The sequence below is a fragment of the Elaeis guineensis genome, chromosome 15 (assembly GCF_000442705.2).
Source record: "Elaeis guineensis isolate ETL-2024a chromosome 15, EG11, whole genome shotgun sequence".
NCBI classification, from domain to species: domain Eukaryota; kingdom Viridiplantae; phylum Streptophyta; class Magnoliopsida; order Arecales; family Arecaceae; genus Elaeis; species Elaeis guineensis.
Window position 1 is genome coordinate 22,252,074 of NC_026007.2, and position 15,297 is coordinate 22,267,370.

Sequence of the window (15,297 nt, forward strand, 5' to 3'; positions counted from 1 at the left end):
GGACATCCCAAGCTTCTCAAGCTCCTCCAAATCCTTGATCATTATCAAATAATGTTCATGGACAAACTGCCCATCTTGCATCTTCACCTTGAAGAGTCTCTTAAATACTTCGTAGTGAGCCACATGACTCTGCTCATCATACAACTCTTATAGATGAGCTAGTATGCTCCTAGCAGTTTTCATGTCCTAATGCTGGTGTTGGAGCTCATTGGACATGGATGTCAGTGCGTAGCATTGGGCCTTATTATTATTATCCAACCATTTCTCATGGGTAGCCCTTTGATCAGAGGTTGGACGAGCTGATAAATGGGGAAGGTCCTTGTCAAGAACATAGTTCAGCTTCTTAGAACTCTAGACTATCTTCAAGTTTCGGAGCCAATCCTTATAATTGGGTCTAGTCTATTGGTTAGTCTCTAGGATACGAGCGAGTGGATTGAAAGCAAATATTTTTCTATAGAGAGAAGAAGATTCTAGTTAAATTTTGTAATTGATTTTTTTAAATTTATTTTAAAATTTTATTTTAAAAATAAACTTGACTTTCACTGTTTCTTTGAATCTTCTACACTCTTCAGATCTTGCAATTTGGATTTCAAGTGGATACTGCGATCCCATCGATTAGCATACCACCTTATCTAATAGTTATCGATGATATGTCAACCAATGAGTGGATAAGTCTTATCTAATACTTCTCAAGCAAATTGTAGTAGTCTCTGATCTCTAATCTTGAAACCTCACGTGATAGTTATTGGTCTCATTTCTTAGTGAAGTCAGACCCACTATTTTTGTGAAAATGAAGCCATCATTGAAACTCTTATCTAACAGTTATTAAGCCTAACCCCATCTCCACCATACAGCATCCCATGCCAATAGAGTGGTTGCATCTTCCTTGATGTAACTAAACGATTATATCCAGCGAAGAATAATCAACATCTGAAGGGCCCGCACATCTACAATGATGGAAGACCGCTCGACTTAATTTTTATGAGGAGATTTAATTTAGATCTTCTTTAGATTTTTATTTATTTATTTACATCCCATATAAATCTACAATTACATTGGATCTACCAGGGAGATCGCATGTTGACTCATCAAGATCAGACTCATGATGGAATGCAATCATGGTGAACTCAACACTAAGTACCCCAAATTAGAATTTGGTCAACCAAATTGATCAGATAAGTAATGATCGGTGGGAGGTCTCTACTGCTGATGCAATGATTCTAGTTAAGTAACCACCTTTCAAAGTACTTGTCTTAGACACCAATACTTGAACCTCTTCCAAATTAGCCTTGGCTTTTGATTCCTTACAACAAAATACCCTATTGCAACCATCTAAGGTGCATTCATGATACAACCCTACATCAAGGGTTGTAGTGATTCAATGTGATCACTACGAGTATCAATACAATACAATTATCTCATAATCAAAAATAAAATCAAATTTTATTTTAATTAATTTTTTTCTTTTCTCAAAAGATAACTTATAATTAAAGGATCTCATTACTTATCATCCTGGGACAACCTTTCAGCATAACTTGTGTTATGCTAGCGCAACCTTATATCAGGATAAACTTAGACTCACCTAAGACTTATCAATTAGATCTCTAATCTAAAATTTTAGATCCAATCTAAATTTTAGATCCTTAATTAAAGGTTTCATCTCTTATCATCCTAAGATAATCTTTCAGCATAACTTGTGTTATGCTCGGGCAACATTATGTCAGGATGATCCTTGACTAACCCAATATTTATCAATTAAAATTTTTGATTTTGATTAAAATTTATGATCTAAAATTTTAGATCTAATCTAAATTTCAGATCTAAGCACAAAGAATTAGAAATAATTAAAATAAAAAATTAGATCTAATCTAACATTCATGTTTAATTGAAAATAGAAAATTCAGATCTCATCTGAATTTTAGATGTAATTGACAAACATAAAACTTCAGATTTAATCTGAAGAAGAGATCTAATTGAAAGCATCAAAATTTAGATTTAATCTAAATTTTAGATCTTAAGAACATGATTCATGTAACCTAGCTCTGATACCAGTTGAAAAAAAATATAGGGTATGCATGCTAGATCAATAATTTTTTTTTGATGCAGTGGAAGAAAAACTAATCTAGCATGCATCTACGAGATCTCATCTCATGGGACCATATCTAGCATGTTCTTAAGATCCAAAGCAAAAAGTAAATCTATCAAAGATATAAACATGAAGATCTTATCATCACTTTAGTGCAGATAGTTATTCACTGTGATTTGATGATCATGGATATCTCTTTAGATTTCTTGAAGAGCCACACAAGTGTCTGGTCTCTACGGGTACCAACAAAAATGATCTATGATGCTCCTCTCTTGTTTCTTCTCCAAGAAACCAGCATGCACCTTGAAGAAAAGAAGAAAGAAGAAGAGAGAACATCTTCTCTCTAGACTTCTAGGCAAAACACCCAACACCTTGGGTGTGGAGAAGGAGGATGCCCAACCTCTTGGGCATGGAGATCAAGGATGCCCAACACCTAGGCGTGGGCATGAAGAAGAAGGGAAGAGAGAGGGGAGTGAGCTCTAGATAGAGAGGGCGTGGGCAAGGCTTGTTAGCTTCTTTTTTTAGAGTTTTGAGATCACATCTCAAGACCTTTTTATAGACTTAAAAGAGTCCTACTTGATTTAAAACTTTGATCAAATCAAATCCTTATCTCATAGAGATTTTGACCAAATCAAAACCAACTTCCTTAAGGACTTTGGGGTGCCTCTCTCTTGCTCCTTTTGGTGTCAAAACCAGATAGGATGTGCACCCCATCAAGCCCTCCTCCTTATCGCATAAGACCAAGTGGGGTGCCAACAATTGATGCCCTTGGATCCAATCCAATTTAGCACGAGCCCAATGTCCTCCAAAGTAAATTAAGATGGAAAACCAACTCTTGGCAGCCCATATAGCATGCAATTGACTTGGTCCAATCTCCATCTCATAGGGATTTAAGTCTAAAGAGAATTTGGATTTAACCACGTACTAGCATGGTATTCCTAAGCCCAATAGGATTTCACAAATCCTTAACCCAATTGGAACCACATGAGTCCAATTGCACAACCCTAGATCAATTTGCTTTGTATGGGATCTCTTGGTTCAATTCTGTCTGGTAGTAGGATATATTGTGATCTCCATCAATAATATCATTGAAACTCCTTTCAATAGATCAAAATATTTTCAATTCAATCAATTTAAAAATTATTGATCATCCAAATAATTTTTAATTGATCCCACAATCCACTAGTGACACCTAGCAGTATGTAGTGGCAATCCAGCAGAATTTAAAGGATGAACCTTTAGGTGCAGTTACCATGTGATCCGATTCTTCTATCGCAAGTTTCGATAAGATAGAGGTTATAGACAACTCATCAAACCTAATCTTGTCTTATGTAAGATTCAATTAACTTGAATTCTTAGTGAGACTTTATAGAAACTCCTTTCCAATATTCACACTGAAGGAAAAGAAAGCTTGTTTCTTTGGGAGAATAAACGAATAGCCAGGGTGCATCTAAAAAAAATTTTCTATACCAACTGGATAAAGATTGGATCTTTACCTAATTTATAGTGGAATAGAGATTAAATCCCTAAGAATCTGGTTCACAAGCCTTGCATAGGTTTGAATCCATAAATTCTCTACTTTGCACGTACTCCAAGCTTCGCAGAAAAGCAAGATGAAGCCTCAGATTGAAGCACCTTCATAAGGCAGCAAGGGAGGGATGAGAGTCTCTGGAGTGATGCCTCACACCAGCAAGAAGGGAAGCCAAAACAAGCTCCATGCCAAGGGAAGAGGGTGTAGCAAAAATTCAGTGCAGAGGTAAAATGATAATTTTAAAATTTTTTTAAAATTATAATTTTACAGTGGAAAAATATTAATTAATCTAATTAATTAACATGAATTTACCCTACACTAGGATCTAAATATGATATATAGCATGTATTCATTTAAATTTGAAATTCAAATTCGAACAGTAAACACTTTACTGTAATGTGTTTAGAACACAATACCTTTGTGCGGGTAGTAGATCGCCGCAATCTGATCACCGTTGGAAGAGTTTGATCATCGCGATGTAGCCACACAGTGTGTCTGACCTTTATGGATCATCCACATGAAGTTCTCGATCTGATCGACTCCTCACGAGTGCTAGCTCGTTGTAGAGCCCTTTTGATGGTCGATGCTGATCGAACTCCTTCGATCGATGTCTGTCGATTCTTCGGATACTTCAGATCATCAACAGATATACTTGAGAGGATGTTGAAGATCTTCCTAAGATTTTATGGGCTCACGACATTCGTAGCTCACTTTCTCACTTTCCGAACCCCAGGCTAAAACTCTAGGGAACTCATCGAAAACCTTGCACCCACTTTTCTTTCTTTTCTTTCTTTTTCTCTTGGAAGGATATGGACTTCCTTCTCACGCACAAGACTTCCTCACACCCTAAAATTTTTCTCCAAAAAATCTTCTTCCTACACACCCCACTCTTCTCCTCCTTTTATAACAACGTCAAACGTCTTATCCAAAAGAAAGGATAAAGATGAGTAATTACACATTTGAATTCAAATCAAATTTGAATTCAAATGGACACCAACTCATCCCTTATCCACTAAAGGCATGAGGCGTGGCTTAAATTGTGCATGGAGTGATTTCATGAGAAATATTTTTCTCATGTAATAAATGGGGCGTTAGAAAAGAGATAAGGTGCAAAGATTGATTGCCCATTCAAATTCAAACTTTATTTTGAATTTGAATGGCCAACCAATCATCCTTATTCATTCAATTGGTACATTAAAGTGGAGCGTGGAGAGGGCTTGGCGTGAGGAAATAATTCATGAGAAGTTCCTTCTCATGAATTCAAATGGGTGCAATGGAAGTGAGGTGGCGCATGGAGATTGGGTCAAGGTGGTTTCATTATTTAAACCAACCTAATTGAACCAAATAAGTTAGATCCAATTAGACTAATTTAAATCCAACTTAATTAGGCTTAATTAGGCTCAATAAAATCCTAATCAAATCAAGAATTGACTAAGTCCAATCCTTGATCAAATCAGGGACCAAACCATCTCGACGATTAAGTCAACTCTTAACCTAATCGGGTCAAACCCAACTGAATCCAATTCAATTGGACTTGATCCAAAAATAATTACTCAATCAAATTGAGTTAATTAGTGATCAAATCACTAATAAAACCTCTTATAAATACTTTATACAAATCCGATGGGCAATCGGGCATCAGAATTCATCGACATGTAACCCTGATCGAAAAGTCCCAACCAGTGAGACTCTTGACCCCGGTACCCATAATGTGTGGAACTCATGATCAGAGAATCTTGATTCTCGATCACTGAGTCCCAAATATGTAGAATTCTACACCAGCCATCAGATCAGATAGAAACTTCTAATGTGTGTGACCTCGCAGGTTCGAACCTAAGTCGGTAGTACAGGAACCAATTCCTGTACTAATCGAAGTGACCATCTAGCAATGGTACCCGATATTCGGATAGGTCGAAGAGTCACAATCGCAACACTCAGAACCTACATGAATATAGTTACTGTATAATTCATCCTTTTGACCCCTGTGTTTAGGATGACTCAGGGTTAAACTGTCAACCCTGATCAGATCATCCGAATCGTGCTCAACTCAAACAGTCCTGTGACTCCTCACAAGGACTACCCTGGCCAAGGTTTTGCTAAATTGAAACATGACTATACATAGCTCCTAAACTGGAGTGGTCAATCCTATCTTGACACACGCACCGACAAGTCAAGTACTTGACTACACCCAGCAGCCTTCCGTCACTGAATTAGAAATTCAGGTAGTCCAGTGCCTAAGTGCAGTGAGTTGCTTGCAAGTCATCGTGGCGGTCTCAGGTCGGAGGGACATTTATACCCATATTCCATCGAAGCAAATCTTGACAGCAGAAATAGCTCCAGAGTCGATCACGTTCAATACAGATGTACCCTTACATCTCATCTGTATGCCATACCAGTGTCTCCACACTCATTGGTTAAGAGGACAACCAATCTATATGGCACACAATGACCTATGCTTGATAAACGTTGTCATCTTTGGTAACAACGTATCATTTGATCGCGAACAGATTTAAGGACTAAACGACAAATCCTCCTTTGTCGAGTCTAAATAGTCCTAAGGACTTCACCACAGCATAAGAGTTCATTAAAAGATGAAATATTTTGTGATGAAAAATACCAAAATAATTTTTATTAATTCGTAATTCATGTACAAATACAAAAAATGAGCACAACCGTCAATAGACTGACGATTGGCTTTGGGATACTATTCCCAACAATCTCTCACTTGGCCTAAAGCCAATCGGTGCAGTATCTAATACTCTTCTTCGACTTGTAGTTGTCGAACTCCTTCACCACAATGGCTTTAGTGAATGGGTCAGCCAGGTTCTCCTTTCCATCGATCTTCTGAAGATCGACGTCACCTCAATCCATAATTTTCTGGATGAGATGGTAGCGGCGCAGAATATGCTTTGTTCGCTGGTGTGCCTTTGGTTCCTTCGCCTGAGCAATGGCTCCAGAGCTGTCACAGTAGAGCAGAACTTGACCAATAAGGGAGGGTGCTACTCTGAGCTCGATGATGAATTTTCTCAGCCACACTGCTTCTTTGACAGCATCTGATGCGGCGACATACTCCACCTTGCAAACTGAATCAGCCACTGTGTGCTGCTTGGAACTTTTCCAGCAGATAGCCCCACCATTAAGGGTAAAAATAAATCCCGACATACTTTTGCTGTCATCGTGATCAGACTGGAAACTAGAGTCTGTAAACCCTATAAGTCTCAAGTCCGATTCATCATAAACAAGCCACTGGTCCTTAGTATTTCTCAAATACTTCAGGATGGTTTTAACAACCTTCCAGTGATTCTCCCCTGGATCAGATTGGTATCTACTCACTACCCCTAGTGAGTATGCCACATCTGGTCGTGTACATGTCGTGGCATACATGATAGATCCCACTGCTGAAGTATATGGAATCCTATCCATATGTTCTCTCTCTTGAGGTGTTGTCGGACAATCCCTCTTCGAGAGAGAAATTCCATGGCCTATCGGAAGATAGCCTTTCTTGGAATTCTCCATGCTGAACCTCTTCAGCATAGTATCAATGTACGTAGACTGAGATAAACCAAGCAACCTTTTAGATCTATCCCTATAGATCCTCATCCCTAGGATGTAGGAAGCTTCTCCCAGATCCTTCATGGAGAACTGTGACGACAGTCAAATCTTTATTCCCTGTAATGCAGGGACATCATTTTCGATTAAGAGAATGTCATCCACATACAATAAAAGAAATACTACTACTGAACCATTAGCCCACTTATAAATGCAGGGCTCTTCTTCATTCTTAATGAAGCCATACGTCTTGATCATCTTATCAAAACGTATGTTCCAACTCCGTGATGACTGCTTAAGTCCATAAATGGACCTCTGTAGCCTGCACACCTTAGACTCATCTATGGATGTGAATCCTTCAGGTTGTATCATATACATCTCTTCATCCAGCTCTCTGTTTAGGAAAGCTGTCTTCACATCCATCTGCCAGATTTCATAGTCCAGATGGGCAGCTATCACAAGCATAATCCGAATGGATTTGAGTATTGCCACAGGAGAAAATGTCTCGTCATAGTCTATACCATAACATTGACGATATCCCTTGACAACCAGACGAGCTTTATAGGTTTCCACCTTTCCCTCTGCGCCTCTCTTCCTTTTGAAGACCCACTTACACCCTATGGGTTTTACTCTTTCGGGTGGGTCAACCAATGTCCACACATCGTTGACCTTTATGGACCCCATTTCGGATTTTATGGCCTCCAGCCATTTCTCAGAGTCGGGTCTCTGCATTACATCCATGTAGGTGATCGGATCCTCATCGTTTTCATCAAATTCGATAGGATCGCCGTCCCGGACCAAGAAACCATAGTATCTGTCCGGTTGACGTGGTACTCTACCAGATCGCCTTAAGGGTGTTGGAACAATGGGCTCCGGATCTGATCTAACCAAATTCGGTTCAGGTTCAACAACTTGTGTCGATTTTTTCACCTGCCGAACTTCATCAAGTTCGATCTTAGAGGCAACAGTTCCTTCACCAAGGAACTCCTTTTCCAAAAAGATTGCCTTAAGGCTGACAAACACTTTTTGCTCATCAGCTAGGTAGAAGTAATACCTTTTGGTCTCTTTTGGGTACCCTATAAAATTACACTTGTCAGACCTAGGTCCAAGCTTGTCCTTAATTAAATGTTTAACATAAGCCGGACATTCTCAAACCCTAAGGTGCGAGAGTACTGGCTTACATCCTATCCATATCTCATATGGCGTTTTGGTTACAGACTTACTCGGAACTCTATTTAGAAGGTAACAAGCCGATTTGAGCACATATCCCCAGAGGAAGATCGATAGACTAGCAAATCCCATCATGGATCGAACCATGTCCAACAAGGTCCGATTCCTCCTTTCAGATACACCATTATGTTGTGATGTTCCAGGAGGAGTCCACTGAGAGAGAATCTCATTCTCTCCAAGATATGTCAGAAAATCATTGGAAAGATATTCACCTCCTCGATCAGATCGAAGAGTTTTAATACACTTTTCAGTTTGTTTTTCTACCTCATTTTGGAATAGTTTGAACATTTCAAATGACTCCGACTTATGCTTCATTAAATAGACATACCCATACCTCGATAGGTCATCTGTGAAGGTTATGAAGTAGAAATATCCACCTCTTGCACTTGAGCTCATGGGTCCACATACATCAGAATGTACCAGAGCCAAGAGTTCATTGGCTCGCTCATCTTTTTCAGTAAAAGGTGATTTGGTCATTTTACCAAGAAGACAGGACTCACAGGTTGGAAGTGATTCACAATCATAGACTTCTGACACATTATCTATTCTAGGGCATTTACCGAAGGTTTGAACCACATTAACAGGTTGTGATAGAAAGTAAATTTCATTATTAAGTTATCCAACAAACATTGTAACACCATTCAAAATGATATTGCAAATATTTCTTTTTATTAAAAATTGATAACCGTTCATGGCCAAAAGGCTTACAGAAATAATATTTAATAAAAAATTGGGATAATAGTGACATTCACTCAGAATTACGTTTCGAGAATTGATTACAAGGTTCATGATTCCTAATGCTAGAACTGGAACTTTGCTTCCATCTCCAACATTCAGGAATCTCTCGCCTTCATCAAATCTCCTACTGACCTGCAGACCCTGCATCGAATTGCAAATATGATAAGGGCTTCCGGTATCCAATACCCAGGTAGTAGTATCACAAATGGAAAAGTTGCAAGGTGTTATCATATAAGTACCTTGCTTCTTCTTCGGCCTGTTTGGGTCTAGAGAGGCAATGTATAGAGGACAGTTTCTCTTCCAGTGCCCCTGCTTCTTGCAAAAGAAGCACTTCGCCTGGCTCTGGTCGGGCTTGCGCTTCTTGGTCTGACCCTATGCAGACATCCCAGCATGCAGCTGCACCTTCTTATTCTTCTTCTTCTTGTTCTTTTTCTTCCCTTTCTTAAAGGGTCGACGACCAGAAGAAGACCCTCCCACAACATTCACTGACTCCTTATGGAGCTGGTGATCCTTCTCAAAGTTCTGCAGCAACCCCAACAAGCCATGGTAGTTCACTGCAGGCTTTGTCATCCGAAAATGAGTAAGGAAGGGGAGGAAGGACTTGGGCAATGAATTAAGGATCGCATCCTTATCGAGCTGCTCGTGCAGGAGAAAGTCCAGTTTACTTAGGCGCTCAATCATTTCGATCATGTATAGTATATGATCAGTGACTGAGGCTCCATCCCTCATCCGAGCATTGAAAATGGCATAACTAGTTTTGTGCCTTTCAACGTCGTCAGGCGTGCCAAAAGAGTCGTTCAACATTTGAAGCATCTCCTGTGGTTGGGCATTCTCGAACCTGCGGCTGAACTCATCATTCATTGCCGCCAGCATAATGCACCGAACGGTGGTGCAGTCGTTGAACCACTTCTAATAAGTGTCTCAGATCGTCCCTCTAATGTTCGGGGCTGGCTCCTCAGGTGTCAGATCTATTACTACATAAAGGATCTACTCATACTCAAGGACGATTTTTAATTTTCGATACCAGCTATCGAAATTAGGTCCCATGAGCTTGTCATTATCTAATAATAACCAGAGGGACAGGATAGTAGCCATAGCTGCATAAAGAAAAATCAGACCTCTATTAGTACATAAATTATAAATACTAAAGACTTTGACTTTAGTCTAAAGTTTCTCCCAGTATTTTTATGAACTGGTAGCCTCAACCTCCAATTCGAAGAATTACTTTAATTCCTTAGTGGGTACTAGAATCCACACAGACTACACACGAGCCCAACTTTGGTTGGTCAACCCATGTGCATCTATGAGTAGGTTCATAACCAGTTGTTTCTCTAAACAACTTCTAGTAATTGATTTTGCCCCAGAACCTAATCAGTAGGCTTTGGCCTCCAGTGAAAAGATCTAGTTAGGTCTAACCATTAACATGATTTGATTTGGTAAATCAGATCAATAAATGATCAGGCCCGACTTTGGCCGGCCAATCTGACCACCATCAGAAAGACTCAAATCAAATTATCATATTATGAATGATAATTTCATTAGTCAATAAGCACCAGGCCTTTGGGCCTCCAATGATTATTAAACTAATGGACTCATTATCACTCACTTAATGGGAGGCTATGACTTAGTTATCAATATAACTTAATCATTTTTAGGGACCTAATAATTTTTGAGGATTTTATTAAAGGATAGATGAGAAGAAAATATCCAGCCAATTTCAATCCTCCCACTGACTTCACCAAGTCAGATTAAAAAGGATTTAATTAAAGCTGGCATTAGGAGCATCTAAATCAGTCAAACTGATTTACCTAATGACATGGGTGAGCCCTAATCACCAAGTGATCTAATCAAAACCTAATTCACCAGGTTGGCCAGGTAAGTGAGATCAGTGGTGGGGATAAGCCATTAACTCGTCAGAGATCGAATCATTGCGAGTAGCTCCTGCTTAAAAACCACTGGTCAAAATGCCAAACTTACCTTAGACACCAACTGGTTCATTAGTTTTAATTTGATCAACTTATTAAATAGGATTCCACCACGTAGCCATGAATTAAGTCCATCTTGGTCTAGTTAAAGACATGGACCCATTCAACTACAACTATTGGAGTTGAGTCTAGAGTATCCTTGACCTAATCTAATTCAACTTTTGATTAGATTTGACCAATTACTCTAATTTAGTCTATTTCTTTAAGCTAACCTTAGGTCTAACCCAATTATGGACCTAATCCATCTAACCCATTGACCCACAAGTTTATGCAATTGTCTTAGGTCTTAATTCACAATTCTAGACCTACTAGACAACACTTAATTCTTTTAATTAAGTATTTGGACTGATGGATCAGGGTTTGGCATTTCGAAAATAATTTTCAAATTTGAAAGGTTTTATTTTCTGTTCACCAAATATGTTGACTCATTTCACAAATAGATCAGCACATTTCATAAATAGCAATCCTATTGCTAATTACATAACAGAAAATAACTCAATCAAAATAAATCATGAATATTCCTTTAGATCTAAACTAACACATTCATGATAATTTCACAATTGAACCTTTATAATTAATTTCTTTCGCTGCTTCATCTGCATGGGATATAATTGCAGCGGCACCCCTACCGTCATAGGAGACCCCATCGAATAGGAGGAGAGGGCCTTTAAACCCTATTTTTCTCCTATGACCGGACGGCCATGGCAACCAACCCAATTCAATTACTTGCTACTTGGATCAAGTATATCTAACTATACCAATTTCAAAATTTAAATTTTAAATTTTAAATTTTGAATTTCAAATTTTAATCAAATTTCAAATTTCAAATTTTGAATTTCAAATTTTGAATTTTAAATTTTGAATTTCAAATTTGAAATTTCAATCAAATTTCAAATTTCAAATTTTTGAATTTCAAATTTTAAATTTCAAATTTTGAATTTTAAATTTTGAATTTCAAATTTGAAATTTCAATCAAATTTCAAATTTCAAATTTCAAATTTTGAATTTCAAAATTTTGAATTTTAAATTTTGAATTTCAAATTTCAAAATTTAAAATTTAAATTTTGAATTTTAACTTTTTGAATTTTGAATTTCGAACAACTTTCAAAATTTAAATTTTAAATTTTAAACTTTTAGATTACAACTTAATCTACGCATGCAAATATATATATCATATCTAAGAACCCACTCTGATACCATTTGTAGCGAAAATTCAATGCAAGGGTAAAATGGTAATTTTAAAACTTTTTCAAAATTATGATTTATAGCAAAAAAATATTAATTAATCTAATTAATTAACATAAATTTACCCTACACTAAAATCTAAATATAATATATAGCATGCATTCATTTAAATTTGAAATTCAAATTCGAACAGTAAACACTTTATTGTAATATGTTCAGAACACAATACCTTTGTGTGGATAGTAGATCACCGCAATCTGATCACCGTTAGGAGAGTCTAATTATCGTGACATAGTCACACAGTATGTCTGACCTCTGTGGATCATCCACACGAAATTTTTGGTCTGATCGACTTCTCACGAGTGCTAGCTCGTTATAGAGCCCTTTTGACGGCCGATGCTGATCGAAATCCTTCGATCGATGTCTGTCGATTCTTTGGATGCTCCAGATCATCAACAAACATGCTTGAGAGGATGTTGAAGATCTCTCTAAGATTTTGTGGGCTCATAACATTCGTAGCTCACTTTCTCACTTCCCGAACCCCAGGCTAAAACTCTAAGAAACTCACCGAAAATCTTGCACCCACTTTTCTTTTTTTTCTTTCTTTTTCTCTTGGAAGGATATGGACTTCCTTCTCATGCACAAGACTTCCTCATGCCCCAGAATTTTTTTTCAAAAAATCTTCTTCCTACATGCCCCACTCTTCTCCTCCTTTTATAACAACGTCAAACGTCTTATCCAAAGGAAAGGATAAAGATGAGTAATTACACATTTAAATTCAAATCAAATTTGAATTCAAATAGACACCAACTCATCCCTTATCCACTAAAGGCATGAGGCATGGTTTAAATTGTGCATGGAGTGATTTCATGAGAAATATTTTTCTCATGTAATAAATGGGGCGTTAAAAAAAAGATAAGGCGCAAAGATTGATTGCTCATTTAAATTCAAACTTTATTTTGAATTTGAATAGCCAACCAATCATCTTTATCCATTCAATTGGCACATTAAAGTGGGGCGTGGAGAGGGCTTGGCGTGAGGAAATAATTCATGAGAAGTTCCTTCTCATGAATTCAAATGGGTGCCATGGAAGTGAGGTGGCGCATGGAGATTGGGTCAAGGTGGTTTCATTATTTAAACCAACCTAATTGAACCAAATAAGTTAGGTCCAATTAGACTAATTTAAACCCAACTTAATTAGACTTAATTAGGCTCAATAAAATCCTAATCAAATTAGAAATTGATTAAGCCCAACCCTTGATCAAATCAGGGACCAAACCATCTCGATGATTAGGTCAACTCTTAACCTAATCGGGTCAAACCCAACTGAATCCAATTCAATTGGACTTGATCCAAAAATAATTACTCCATCAAATTGAGTTAATTAGTGATTAAATCACTAATAAAATCTCTCATAAATATTTTGTGCAAATTCGATGGGCAATCGGGCATCAGAATTCATCGACATGTAACCCTGATTGAAAAGTCCCAACCAGTGGGACTCTTGACCCCGGTACCCATAATGTGTGAAACTCATGATCAGAGAATCCTGATTCTCGATCACTGAGTCTCAAATATATAGAATTCTACATCAGCTATCAGATCAGATAGGAACCTCTAATGTGTGTGACCCCGCAGGTTCGAACTTAAGCCGGTAGCACAGGAACCAATTCCTGTACTAATCGAAGTGACCATCTAGCAATGGTACCCGACATCCAGATAGGTCGAAGAGTCACAATCGTAACACTCAGAACCTACATGAATATGGTTACTGTATAATTCATCTTTTTGACCCCTGTGTTTAGGATGACTTAGGGTTAAACTGTCAACCCTGATCAGATCATCCGAATCGTGCTCAACTCAAACAGTCCTGTGACTCCTCACAAGGACAACCCTGGCCAAGGTTTTGCTAAATTGAATCACGACTGTACACAGCTCCTAAATTGGAGTGGTCAATCCCATCTTGACACACGCACCGACAAGTCAAGTACTTGACTACACCCAGCAGCCTTCCATCACTGAATTAAAAATTCAGGTAGTCCAGTGCCTAAGTGTAGTGAGTTGCTTGCAAGTCACCATGGTGGTCTCAGATCGAAGGGACATTTATACCCATATTCCATCGGAGTAAATCTTGACAGCAGAAATAGCTTCGAAGTCGGTCACATTCAGTGTAGATGTACCCTTACATCTCACCTGTATGCCATACCAGTGTCTGCACACTCATTGGTTAAGAGGACAACTAATCTATATGGCACACAATGACCTATGCTTGATAAACGTTGTCGTCCTTGGTAACAACGTATCATTTGGTCGCGAACAGATTTAAGGACTAAACGACAAATCCTCCTTTGTCGAGTCTAAATAGTCCTAAGGACTTCACCACAACATAGGAGTTCATTAGAAGATGATACATTTTGTGATGAAAAATATCAAGATAATTTTTATTAATTCATAATTCATGTACAAATATAAAAAATGAGCACAACCATCAACAGGCTGATGATTGGCTTTGGGACACTATTCCCAACAGAGGGAACATCCAAAGGAAACACACCAAGGGGGTTGCCTACTCTTCTCTTCATGCCTCTCTCTCTCTCTTTCTCTCCTTAGCACACAATCTAATTATTATGCTTTGATAGTTAGAGGTCTTCTCTATTTATAGATGATTTCTAATGACCTATAAGATCAAGATTCCTAATTTAAACAGACTTTGAATTAATCCATAACTTATCAAAGAAGGAGTCCTAAAGGAGAAATGCTTGACACCTAACTAGGTGCCCTCATGCACCCATGCCTACACCTAATATGGGGTAGCAACAACCAGCACCCCACCTAGTGTTGGTCAGCCATGAAGGAGAGAGAGTCTTAGTAAAAGTGGACTCCAAGGAACTAATCCAAAAATAGATCAATTTGAATCCAATTCGAACCTAATTAGAAATAATTTTGAAAAGGCTATCAATCCTAAGCTGTTTAGGATTTAGGATCAAGTCTAA